Source organism: Cyclopterus lumpus, chromosome 3 (assembly GCF_009769545.1).
Source record: "Cyclopterus lumpus isolate fCycLum1 chromosome 3, fCycLum1.pri, whole genome shotgun sequence".
Classification (NCBI taxonomy): Eukaryota; Metazoa; Chordata; class Actinopteri; order Perciformes; family Cyclopteridae; genus Cyclopterus; species Cyclopterus lumpus.
The window spans coordinates 21049985-21064636 of record NC_046968.1 but is presented as its reverse complement, the minus strand read 5'-3'; positions in this window follow the sequence as shown (position 1 = coordinate 21064636).

The following is a 14652-nucleotide window of genomic DNA, read 5'->3' as shown; positions in this document are numbered from 1 at the left end:
CCGTACTGGGATTCACTCAAAGTAAGACTGTTAGTTGTGAAAAGACGTGGAACTGTGAATAACATTATACCTGAAATACTCACGGGGTGTGATTTATGTGACTTCTTAATTTTTCTCCACAGTACGCGGTTTACTTGATGTGACTTAAATTTCTCGATAAGTGGTGGTTTTATGGGGACCTTGAAGAGGCGGCGTGAAATGAACCGTCTTCTGCCGCATTCCATCCCTCATGTCACTCTTCATTTAGGTGACTTGCAGCCATTTCTGCCAATCACATTTTAACGACAAAAAAGCCAACTCATCAGCCCAACCGGGATACAGCAATTTGCCGCTTCCCACTGTGGAGTTCAGCATCAACAATGTAGTCTCACTCCACCCACGACAACCATCGACCAATCTTCTGTTTATGAGATTTATTTAAATGTTGTTTTCGAGCCTTTTCAAGATATTGTCTATAGCCTGCTAGTGAAGGCACACAGTACTAAATGCAGACAGTGATGGCTTGTTTTTTTCCATAATGCAGTGGACGACTAAGTGAAGAGCCAATTAAAATTGATCTTTTTGCTGAGCAATGGAAATCCAATTCACTGCAGGATTCAATTGGTAGACTTCGTTAATGTGATGATAGCTGAACCTAAACGTTTCAGTGGAGTTCTTTTTGTTGTTGTTGTAATCACGCAACAGTAATTTGTGCCTTTTAATGTTGCTCCAGGGCTGCACTGTCACCTCACAGCAAGAGGGGGCACGGGTTTGATCCCCGATCCTGTGCGGTCCTTCTGTGAGGAGTTTGCACGTTCTCCCCGTGGAGGCGTGGGTTCCCTCCGGGGTTCTCCGGCTTCCTTCCACAGTCCACAGACATGGAGCTTGGGTTAATTGGACTCTAAATTGCCCGTAGGTGTAAATGTGAGCATTAATGGTTGTCTGTCTCTCTGTGATAAACTGGCTTCCTGTCCAGGGTGAACCCTGCCTTCACCCAATGCCAGCTGGAATCGGCTCCAGCGCCCCGCGCCCCTGAATAGGATAAGAGGTTTGGATAATGGTATTTTGCTCAATAGCACTGGGTGTGGTCTAAAATGCCACATTTTTGGTCGTCTTTTCACCTCTTTTGGTTCCACTTTTAGATTTGACTTCAGATCCATACCACATGTTCATATCACATGATGTTTAAGCTTTCATATTTAGTATAAATGCAGTAAAGAGTAAAATACAGAATAAAGAGTACACAGATCACATATGACCCCTCAAAATGACAATAAATCCCTGTGTGAAACAACATGAAGAGCACGTTTTCATGTTTTGAAGCTCCTCTCTGTCTATGTCATTAAGAAATAACCAGGCTCTAATGATGTTGAAGGCCTTCAACTCGTCTTGCTCTGCTGAAGGTAAACTTAGTCCATCTTGCACAGTTATAATGGCATCTGTTTCTCTGTGAGGAATTGTAACATATATCTGCAGTAACTACTAAATCACTTGAAGGAGAATAAATAAATGTAAATTAAATTACCCCCTGTGCTTTCATCGGCATTCACGCGACATTGGGAGTGTGCACGTGGGAATTTGTCGTTCAGGAGACTTGATTAATTATGCCACACACAATTAGCCCATCAAATCGAGTGTGTCCTCCTCTCCTGTGGAAAGGTGATGTCAGAACGTTATGGGGCATTAGGCAGTAGTGCTCCTTGTATTTTTTTTAGAGATCACCAGAGAGTCGTAGCACCAGGGCAGAGGCACATTTGCAGGCTGTTTTTGTATGAATAGGAAATCGTGAGGCCTGCAGGGTAAAGAGAAGGCTAACTGATCCTTTTAGACCAATGTCAATACTGATACCCATCACTGTTTGCAATCCCAACAGGGTCCATGGCCTGCCTGTAATGTCTGTGGCTTCTCAGTGATTGAGAGAAGAAATGACAGTGAGACAAATTAAGAGAGCAGACAGAGATGGCTGCCCCTAAAGCTTCTCATTCCCGAATGCAAATTGTCTCCTAATACTTTGCTTCTAGGTTTAGCACAGACATCGAAAGGAGTGAAGAGCCCTGAAAACGCAAACATTATTATTCCACTTTCCGCTTTGTCATGGATATCAAGATGTGGTTGCATACTCTCCATGCGAGTCCAGCAGAATCTATAATCTACCACTGCTATGACTCACGTTCCATCATAATGTATGGACTCACATTCCCTCATAATGTATGGACTCACATCCCCTCATAATGTATGGACTCACATCCCCTCATAATGTATGGACTGTCAAACATCACGTTGACAACATGTCGCCTCATCAGTTTAAGAAAGTCTTCTGGAAGTATCTGCAATACTTTTTAACATGCATTTGGTGATGGATGATGAGAAGTGATAGTTTTCACTCTGCAGAGATCGGTTGTCAGTCAAACGGTACACTGTGCACATCTGGATGTGTTTTTGTTTTCCCTCTGTGGCTTTGGTGGCTTTCCTCTGATGGCCACTGTCTTATGCTGACTTACCAGTTCTTTTATTTATACAAAGATACATCTTGTTTCCAATGCAAGAAATGTCAAACTCATTAGTTATTATACTGATGTTTGCCCAGTTCCCCCAACCAGATGTGTAGCACATGTAAGAGACTGAATGTACTGGGTAAAGATGAGGACCATTGTCTTGTATGAAAGTGTTGGATCATTGCAGTGTACATCTACAGTCATTACAGTAATCGTGATTCTGAAGTGTCTGTGCCTTTTTTTCACTAGTATGTTTATTTCAATGATATCAGTTGTGGGATTTATTCTGCGTTCCTAATATATGTATTTTATTTTAGATGACCACTGTAAACAAGTGTGCCATATTAATTCCTGTTTTTGGCTAATTGAGGAATCATAAAAGATCATCATAAAGTATCAAATATATTTCCCACGGAGCCCATAACAAAACTCCCTCATAGCTTTTGTGTTTGATTTTGCCACGCCAGACATTAGGGCTCTTTGTCCCAATAATGTACTGCAACTTAACTGTTCACTCTGAAAAAGCCTCAGTTAACCTTGTCATCCTGTATTTCTTTCATACTTCCCAGCTATTTTCAAGATGACAAAATGAAATTGGAGGTCTTACAGATAGCCATCAGTTTCTAGGGCTTTTCTAGAAAACTGAAAACACTGCAGCACTTGTTTTTTTGTGGAGGGGATTGCTGCTGTTGTCCTTTCACCAGTTCCCCTTTCAGACGTTTGTATTTTCTATTTTGAAGGTCAATGTACAGTTAATCGGTACAGGTCATGGTCAGGAAAAGCATTTCCATGACAACCATTCGCAAAAGGGACTGACTATGAATACAGATGATAACTCTGCAATCTGCACACATCGGTTCTACATAAAAGAGAGTTTCTGAAAGGTAAAGGAAATCGTAGCACTTTAAGCAAGTAAAAACATTTTTTTTTTTTTTTTTGCTTCCAGAAACATTCACGATGATCAGCCAAGCAGTTCCATCCTCTGAATGAGCCACAGCGTTTCAACCCACCTTTCTGGGATCAATTTGGAAAAAATGCCCAGTGAGTGTATTGCACTGTGATAGTGTGAAACGCAAGCAATGCCTTTGCATTTGAGAGTGTGCAGATAGCGTGCGCAAAGTAAATACTTCCTGCTCAATATCAATTTTAAAATTGCTTCTATACATGTATTATTAGATGCAGACCACACTATGCAGGTTTTTTAATGCTTTACACTGTTATGAGACCATATCGCATCGAGCCTCATAGCAGTAACCTATTGATTTCCTCTTTAATATGAAACATGTATCTACACATTTTATGTGTGGTCAGGTATAATGAAGTGTGTATAATATTTACCAAGATTCCTTTTGGAGAGCAGTGGTAAATGTCCACGTGCATGTGAGGCTTCGTGCATGAGCTGGCCAACATAGGTTATCTTTACAATGGTATTATATTACATGCTCAGATAAACGTTGGATTTTATAGTCACTCCGTGCATGCTGCTCCCCCTCGTGCAGATGGCTTGGAGGGATACGGTCCTGCTTTAGTGTCTGGGAGGAATAATTATTTCATGTGATGAATACTACTCCCATGTCATTATTATACTGCCTCTTTCCAGGGTAGAACCATAACTCCCCAAAGTGCCTGTCCATATATACCCATGCAACATACTACCAGTACAGCACCAAACCTGCATCCTGGTGACACTAAAGCAATTGAGTCTGATCAATCTTATGGGAAACTATTGATTATAAGGAATTATTTTAATGTACACATTGTGTTAGGAAGAGCCAAAGACATGATCATGTAACAGCATTTAAAAGCAGACGATTCACTCTTTGTTTTTATTAATGGGATAGATAAGAGTCTAATAAACTAATGTTTGTGTCCAGTCTCCAAGAGGAGGTCATAAAAAGCCATGCCTAAGGTTGCAAGTGTGTGAATGGGAGAAGCAAAGCCCTGTCTAATCCCCATCCTGTGCCTGCAGTGACGTCTTCTCCAATCACACAGAACTCCCAGCTCTCCGCAATTAATCCCCAACACCTAAAACACATCATTATTTAATTCCAGCTGCAATGCACTTTGAGCTTAACTTAAAGTGTGGTGATTATCTGTAACCTTTCTTGAAAACTGCTTATTAGCACAAATATGAATCATGATCATTATCATCGTGGTTATTAGGCCGTATTTTGGCTATTCAATTTGGCTGTATATGTGTATATGATCTGACTGTGTGTGTGTGTGTGTGTGTGTGTGTGTGCAGTGGATGCGCAGTGGATGCACAGTATTTCTTTCCCAGTCTCTTGTCTGAGATAGCAGGCAATAAATGTGTCACTCTGAGACCAAGGTAAGGCTCAGAGGGAAATCTCAGATCCCTCTCAAATCATCCGTTTGAAAGAGAGCGAGTCAGAGAGGTCACTGAATTCACAGCTTTTTTTTCTGTCCATTCTGTCTGTCCTCCACTTATCTGAAACCACCTGCCCCCCGGCCCACCACACTTAACCAAACTAAAAGCCGTTAGGAGAAGAAGTGGGCCTCCAGGTGTAAGGGTCAAGCTGAGGCCCGCAGTCCTGTATTATCAAGAGTCCTTTAGTTTCCAGCTCAAATGCTAATGCTCAGCTGAGGGATGTACTCACATTCTCAACTATGATATTATCTTGTTGTTAAAGAGTACTCTACTTATTTAGCACTGCACTCTTATAAAATGGTCAGACTCCCAATAAAAAATTATGCTGCCGAACCCGATATGTCATCTTTTTTATTTCACACATTGTTCTGGATCCCACATTACCAAAAATGCAACTCGATCAACAGGATAATCAAAGATTCAAGTGGAGAAACAAAAAGCTTAATACAGTATTCTGTAGTAGTACTCCTCAAGACTTTGATCTGTAATATATAATACAAATCTAATATATGTAGCAGACATCCACGGATAGATGACAAACAATGCCAACATCTTAACTAATAAACTTCTTTCAGCAACTGCTCTCTTGACCATAGGGCACTAAGACTCGTATTGTCTTTGGATACTTGCGTGATACGGCGTGATAAAATTAATACTCGTACAAACACAACTGAGAGCATACACATGACATTTCATGCATTATCAGCAAATATGAGGCAGTTCAGTAAACACCAATTATTGTCTCGTCTTTGATTACAATCACCTACGGTTTGATTACAGATACCTTTTGTTTGGCCCCCAACATTTGCATGGCGATGTATTAATGCAAAAGGTATACAAAAGTCCCAGATAGGTCTTCATAATTTGTTTGTGATTTCATGGGATCTTTACAGCTTTGCATTGCCAGGCAGTCGCATTCCTGTCTCCATTCAAATGGTACCAGGTCTTTGATATCCCAGTCTGTTTGCAGGGCATTGGGCCATATGGGTCGGGACATATGCTCCCTCCTGAACACTGAAATAGCAACACATATGTCGAACATGACTCGCACTGCACCGGAGCTTGTCTGGCTCAGTCCCAGTCCTGTCGGCCCAGAAGACTCAAATGTTTTTCCTTTATTTCCCACCGTTTTGATATGGTTCCATCTGGTCACACTCAGCAAGGGGCTGGAGATATTACTGGAAAGTAATATCCCAAGGTTAAAGAAGCACACGGGCTGGCGACCTTTGGGAAATGCTTGATGTGTCTCTTCTAAATATCTAGCTAAATAAATAGGAAAATCAACATTACAAGCCTATTACAGACTAAGCTCTCTATAGAAACAGAAAGCTTAAATATCTTAGACTAATGGTATACATTTCTAAAGGCAATGTAATGTTGCAGTCAGTTTCTTCTCTTATCACTGTAACTACTGTATCAAAGATGTAGGATGATCACATTTCTATTTCAAGATAACGACCTGTAATGCTTCGCAAACAAGATAATTACAAGTGTTTCTCTGAAACACATGAAAGTGACAGACAATCCCTTGATGGGTTTGAGTTCAGAATGCTAAGAAAGGACAGTACTTTGTACATTTATCACTGATAGCGTGCAGGCACACTACCTGCAATCTTTTCATCTCATCTCACCAGGTTGGTGGGAAGGTAATTACTGCTGATGATACAAGTAAAATGTGCCACTTATTGGGCTTCTGTGTCAGAGTAGTGTCCAATCAGACATGATAATGAGCAGCACAATTCCATGGGGATCCTCCCCATGCTCTGCTGATGTGTGTTTGAGGAAAACATCTGGCCTTTGTCAACGCTCTAGGCCCCTGTGAGACTGTCACTATGCAAACCCTCATGTCACTAAGCAGGGGGAATATTGCTGCAGGAATCAAGTCCACCCGAAATCCAATTTACACGTGTAAACACGCATCAAGAAAGTAGCAATATTCAAACCTGTTTACAAAACTGAGTAGGCGTATAGTTTCCTAATATCAAAAGCCCTCAAAAGCTCAGTACAAAAGTGAGAAGTGTTGTAAATCCGGCGAACTGAGGAGAAATAAAATAAACTAAGCTGTGAGTGGGATGACTGTTACTTCTGCATTTAAGGTCTAAGTCCTGGAAGAATTAAGAGAGAGTTTTCTCTTGACAGCAGAAGAATGCTCTTGGCCTCACATGCCACTCTGCACATTAGCTCTAGTATGAAACGATCCTGCAAAATCGAAACGGTGTCTTTACTGTGAAAGCCCGACTTGGGATTCTGTAATCAGGTTTCTTTTTCTCTACAGCTCACAGTGTTCTGCAAAATATGTGTTGACAAACCGAAATGGGGCCACAACACTGGGACACCGAGAGGAAGTATGATGCACGATGAAGACCTTGAAGGGGAGTAAATCTCTACTTAAGTGACTCCTCTTTGCGCGCCATACTCTCGGTGGTGGTGTAGCACAGGTGCCGCGAGCAGTTGCGCAACACAGAGAGGAAAAGTGTGTGGTAGGACATCCATGAAAGGGCCGACGGATTAATTATTTTCACTTTATCCTGGATCCCGTCCATAAAAACAGTCCCGTCTGTAATTTCATTACCAGTCTTTAGTTCTTCATCTATTTATTTAGTGACTTCAGCGAAAGACGCCGGCACTAACTGTGATTTTTAATAAGATGTGTACTTAGTTCCTGTTCTAATTAGTATCTTGCAGAAGCCGACTAATGCACATTTGAGTTGACATTGGTTATATAATTTAACATTACGGGTTTTATTAAAACACCCTCTTCATGCTTCATTTCCACTGATCACCAGCTGCTGGGTCAATTGAATAATTAAGAATTTAATTAAGCTTCAGTTTGGATCACTATCTTCTAACAGTCAAGCTTTGTACTCTAAGCATCAGTAGCAGAGATCAAATAGGGAAGGGATGATGTGCCAAGCAAGAATTTAAAGATGTGAGCTCCATCATGCGCTGAAATGGAAAGGTCTGAAGTGGCTTATCTATTTGATCTCTGAATCCTCCGGTTCCACTCCATGGAGTGGGGCTGTTATTTTCTGCTTGCCCATATTATACTGCAGATTCCACTGTAACCCTCTAAGGCATGCAGCATTTCAGTCTGTCTTATCCCTTTGGACTGCTCCCCTCATCATTGCCAGCATGAAATACAATACATTCTATTGACTTCTTGGGAAGCCGCTCTCACAGTGAATGGACTGTGTTGCTATGGCCTAAAGTAGGCTAATTTCACTCAATGGTGCATGAGTAAATGTTAACGGAAGCGACTGAACCCTGCAATATGAGAATATTGTTTCCCGCATTGTGTGTCTCCATATTCCGTATGTTAACACACCTGTATTAATGATTGTGGTGTACAGAACCAACGTTCTTTTAGGATGCTCAGTATTGTAATTGTGCTGTGCTATTATACTGAGCTTCCCAACACAGATTTACTGTATTTTAAATTGGAAAAAGCCATTAGCTTAATAGAATATACATTCTCAAATGCACAATGTGATGTTGAAGAAGACCTCACAACTTCCATCCATTTTCAATACCGCTTATCCTCATTAGGGTCGCGGGGGCGCTGGAGCCTATCCCAGCTGACATAGGGCGAAGGCAGGGGACACCCTGGACAGGCCGCCAGTCCATCGAGGGCACATGTAGGGACATACAACCATTCACTCTCACATTCACACCTATGGGCAATTTAGAGATCAATTAACCTGCAGCATGTCTTTGGACTGTGGGAGGAAGCCGGAGAGCCCGGAGAGAACCCACGCTGCCACGGGGAGAACATGCAAACTCCACACAGAAGGACCGCTCCGACCGGGAATTGAACCCACGGCCCTCTTGCTGTGAGGCGACAGTGCTAGCCACTACACCACCGTGCAGCGACCTCACAACTTCTCTAACATAATATTGAAAATCAAAATTGAGTGTTTGTCTTTATTTTTATGAAATTATGCAGCTATGGTACAGGAACTGATGTTTGAAGCAGTAACTATGTGGACTTACTTCTGAGACTTATTACCACTAATGTCATGACCGAACTAGGGACCTGAACTCAAATGCGTGACTCGAGAGTCAAAAAGAAATCACAGTTTATTAAACTGGAAAAACAAACAGAAACCAAATATGAACAAAGTAGCAAAATAACAAGACCTGGCAAATGGCTGGATTACGCTGGTTCTCTGGCACAAAGGACAAGACGAACTGGCCCAGGACAAAGGGAGACGCAGACAATATATACAGGTGGAAACAATCAGGGGCGAGGCAGACAATCAGACCAGCGGGGAAACACACAGGGGAAGGAGCAAGTTTGCCTGAAACCAGAGGAAAGTTAACTTTCAAGATAAAACAGGAAATCACGAGACAACATGGACACAAGACAAAGTGATTAAATTAACTTAACAGCATTTCTTGGACATGACAACTAAGAAGCCTATAGAAACGCAGTTAGGGCTGTGTGCTTCAAAACACTTTTATACAGCCAATTCAATGAAAGACCATAATAAAGTTACACAAATCAAACATAGAGAATATGTACAGAGCTATGCTATGACAGTGTGACAAGTGCGTTATCAACAGAACATGTGTTGATAAGAGTTTGCAAATGTACAGCAAGTTGCAAGTGCTTTTGATAATTAACATGACTCAGTTACTATAATAGGGCGTGAAACAATCTATTTACACTTGTTGCCACTAAATGATTCTCTGAAGAGCTATGTGCACATGAAGGGTTTATTGATAATAAAATAAAGTCCCAATTAGTGACATAATTCCGATGAGCTTATAAAAAGAAAAAACGTATTAATTAGATGTCATATTCCAAACTACAATAAAAACATACACGTCAGCCACTTCACGTGGCCCCTTACCAGCTGAGTTGGCACTTAGGAGTTGTTTATGAAGTGCACCCTCTTTCTAACTAAATACCATTAACACCCACCAGGGAGGGAAACAACAAAGCAGCGTTTAATCAATTGTAATCGCATTGTCTCTTTCAACTTAATGTCAGCGGTGGCTCCTGTCTGCGTATAGTACCAATATACTCTTCAGACACACACACACACACACACACACACACACAAAGCCTATCTGATTTACTGCTTTGTACACATTGTGCTGACACTGAACATCACACTCACGGCATCTGATGAATAGACCCAGTGTGAAGTTATAGTTGGGTTGTAACCCTATGATATATGCAGGTTACAAAGCCACATGAAGACTGCTTATGCATAACGTAGTATTTCTGGAGCGTTGAAAAAGCTTTACTTTCCAGGAGCTGCAGTGTATTAACCAATACAAAGTTGGCAGCTCCAGGGGCAAAACATCAGATTAAAGGTGACTATGATCTGTGGAAATAACATCCTTATTATATGAGAGATGCCAATGTTACTAATGTAAACTGCTCAAATGGTTTTAACAATGATGCATAACGGTCATACTTTCCTCAACTATGTGTATAACATCTGCAATAAGAACTTTAATAATATGTAACAACTACACTATGTGTGACAACACACTCTACAGTTAGGGCAACACCACTGTAGTATCCACTTCTCTGCTCAATATTATGCTGGTCATTAACAATTTATGTAAACTGTTAATGCTAATGTATTCCATGAGCATACACACGTCCATAATAGTTGCTCTAATTACATTTCATAAATACAGAAAGTAGAGTATAAGTAGGTCCAAAGAAATCCTATTTTGTATATAGACCTTGAACTGTATATAATAAGTGAATTTAGTCCCTGTGATGTAATTCATTGGTTTGTGGACGGCTGTTTTGAAGCCTCTATTTCTGTATTTTGTCCGTCACCATCTGAGTACAACAGAACGCTGTGTCACATTTTAAGGTGACAACTAATGTTACGATTAACTTTCATGAACTGAAAACACACTGACATTTTTAAAGTTGTAAGACTAAAACACAGATAACACAGAGACCTGACAATGCTATGGAAGCGACCTGTCAATCACAAGGTAGCCACGCCCTAAAGCATACCCTGCTTTATCTTTCATTTTTCTTGAAATGGAACCATCATTTACTAAATGCACATCATGCTGTATTGAAGAAGACTTGAAACTAAACCATAAACTCATGTTAACAATATTCACTGAGGTAATAAATCAAGTGAGAAATACGGTCATTTTCTCCTAGGATTCTATATAATCAGATTTATTTTTGACAACAGAGGAGTCGACTCCCGATGGCTATTTGAAAGAATGCAAGTTTAAAGCACGTCTGCATTGGCTTCACTTTTCAGACCAAGAGGTTGCCGCCTGGTACTGTATAGACATTATAATATATCCAATGTTATTATATTTGGTTTATGCTGGATTTGCTGAATAAGGCTGATAATGTATGTGTTTGAAAAAATGTAAAACAAATTAAATTGGACATTTAAATTGGTCATTCAAAAATTCTTCATGGCGAGAAAATGGTATTCTGTTTTTACAAATCAACTATTTTGTTGTACTGATGTTTCACCCCCGGTTGTTTAACTTATAGGTAAGAATATATATGGAAATGTTTTTCCCTATAAGAGACCAGGAGCTACAGCATATTCATGAATTCATCTAACTTTAACATAAGCCCCTAAATGGAGTTTTCTCTGAAGACATATTCACAAACCTGATAAAGACGACTTGCTCAGATTACAGAAGTTTTAAAATCCAACTTGATTTCACAGTGCGCATAAAGAGGAATTTCACTGATTTATCTGCTCATGAATCATGAACTCTCTCAAACTACAAGATTAGAAAATAGCAGAGCACCACGGAATACAGGATATTAGAAAGATTATTTCCAGCAGGAAGCACGCATCACTAAATCTCTCTCGCAAACGTACTCATCTTTCTCCCCGTCTGCCTATCTGCACCTCTGTCACACATGCTAGCTCTTTTTTTATTTCACTTGGTCCTGCGCTCCCATTCTGTCTCACCTGCAGGTCTCCATCTCTTTATCTTTGCACTGAACACACACTGCAGCTACATTTCTATCAAACCTCTTCCTGCTGTACAGCTGTCCTACAAATCCACAGGATACTCCAGCCTTATTGTTTCCATTTCTGACATCCTTTCTTGTCCTCCTTAATTTATCTTTACTGCTGGTTTCACTTCAATCCGCTCGGGGACATTAAATCCAGATTACAAATATGAAACAGTTATGCCATTATTTGAGTGGCTGCGATTGTGCTATGAAGCAGTTCAGGAACATTATTTAGCGAAGAGAAAGGACAGTGGTGTTCTCATCATTGAGGAGGATTGTTTTGCAACATTGTGCTTACTTAATACGTTTAAATTTATGTGTAAATAGGGGACCATTTTTTTTGTTGGTGAATTCATATTAAGATTTGAAAGAGGGTATACTTTTGTTTATCCAGATTGGAGATCTTAGTGTGAACCGTACAACTCTATAGTTTGAAAAGAGAACCAAAGTGAAAATAATTACATTGTGTGTGTAACCGGCCATAAAACAACAGCAGGTGAGGCCACATACTTTTGCAGCTCCAAAATGTTGGTTTATTTCTCATAAAGGATGCATCGGAGCTAAAAGTACGTGTGGCACCTCGCCAACCTGATTTCATTCCACTGGAAGATCAGCGCTTACAGGAAGCATTTAAAAGCCTGAATCAAACTAGAATGTTATTCTTCAGTTTGGTTGTTGATTTAACGTGTGCATGTGGTTAGTCTAATTCCCTACTGAAACACAATGTAAGTAAGGATGAAGTAATCAGAGGAAGTGTCTTCCGCTTCTTTACTGAAGGATCGCTGTAATGCTAAAATATGTGGTTGGCCATCTGAAAGAGGAGAAAGAAGAAGAATTGTAGCTTTTTTCTTACATTGCAGTGTGACAATACCATGAACTTCATGATGGCTTGTATTTTTTCTTCCAGTGTGCAATCAACAAACTGATCTGAGGCTGATCCGAATTAAATTTGATGCAGGAAAGATGATGGCATTGTTTATGAGAAGTTAGTTGCACATGATAACTATTCACAGCCTTGTTGAAGCACCTTTGGCAGCAATTACAGCCTCAAGTCTTCTTGGGTATGATTCCACAAGCTTGGCACACCTATTTCTGGGCAGTTTCTCCCATTCTTCTTTGCAGAACCTCTCAAGTTCCATCAGGTTGGATGGGCAGCGTCGGTGCACAGCCATTTTCAGATCTCTCCAGAGATGTTCAATCGGGTTCAAGTCAGGGCTCTGGCTGGGCCACTCAAGGACATTCACAGAGTTGCCCCGAAGCCACTCCTTTGTTATCTTGGCTGTGTGCTTCAGGTCGTTGTCCTGTTGGAAGATGACCCGTCGCCCCAGTCTGAGGTCCAGAGCGCTCTGGAGCATGTTTTCATCCAGGATGTCTCTGTACATTGCTGCATTCATCTTTCCCTCAATCCTGACTAGTCTCCCAGTTCCTCCTGCTGAAAAACATCCCCACAGCATGATGCTGCCACCACCATTCTTCACTGTAGGGATGGTATTGGCCAGGTGAGGAGCAGTGCCTGGTTTCCTCCAGACATGACGCTTGGCATTCAGGCCAAAGAGTTCAATCTTTGTTTCATCAGACCAGAAAATGTTGTTTCTCATAGTCTGAGAGTCCTTCAGGTGCCTTTTTGCAAACTCCAGGCGAGCTGTCATGTGCTTTTTACTGAGGAGTGGCTTCCGTCTGGCCACTCTACCAAACAGGCCTGATTTGTGGAGTGCTGCAGAGATGGTTGTCCTTCTGGAAGGTTCTCCTCTCTTCATAGAACAACACTGGAGCTCTGTCAGAGTGACCATCTGGTTCCTGGTCACCTCCCTGACTAAGGCCCTTCTCCCCCGATCGCTCAGTCTGGCTGGGCGTCCAACTCTAGGAAGAGTCCTGGTGGTTCCAAACTTCTTCCATTTCCAGATGATGGAGGCCACTGTGCTCATTGGGACTTTCAATGCTGCAGACATTTATTATATATCTATATATCTAGCATATGATTTTTTGCTGCCAATTCTTGCTGGTATGGTACAGCCACGGCGACTGTGGCTGTGACTGTGAACCTTAGCCCCTCCCATCAGTGTATGAATGGGTATGAATGGGTGAATGAGGACACGTAGTGTGAAAGCGCTTCGAGTGGTCGGAAGACTAGAAAAGTACAGGTCCATTTACCATCCATTTACCATGCATTGCAATAGATACATTATTTGCATCATATATAACATAGTTAAGGATTTTAATTGTTGTTGTTATAATTAGATAGATGGAGCAACTATTCTGGACGGAATTTATCACCACAAGCTTCTTTAATGTGTTTAAAAAAGCTTGTCATTTGGGTCAAATGTTCTTATTTCCAGATCACCCGGTCTGTGAGACATGCTTTTGTGATCAATGGTTAACTGATGGGAACGTTGAGGATTGCTCTGCAGAGGTCTTAAATCCTGAAGATGTGTAATTTAAAAGGAAATTTGAAAGTCAGAACAAATATACGTCACTGTGAGAATTTTGGGCCAGTTAGGACTAATTTGTTCCACTAAGATGCTCAATGAATATGAGTTTATTTAACTGCAGCTGCAAGTTGGAAAACAAGCTGAAATATCACAACCCATTTCCTCGTGATTAGGCATGCTTCTCGGCTGTTAAAGGGATTTAATGCACGATAATAAAGATAAAAAGGAGACATTAATAATTGTGTTATGTTAATTAAAGGCAAGAGGATTAAACAACACAGGAGCCTTGTAAAGCAATAAACAGACAGGGGCTCTGACATTTTTCCAAAACCATTAATAATAAATGCATTTGGTCCCTGCTGGATCAAACAAATCATATGGGAT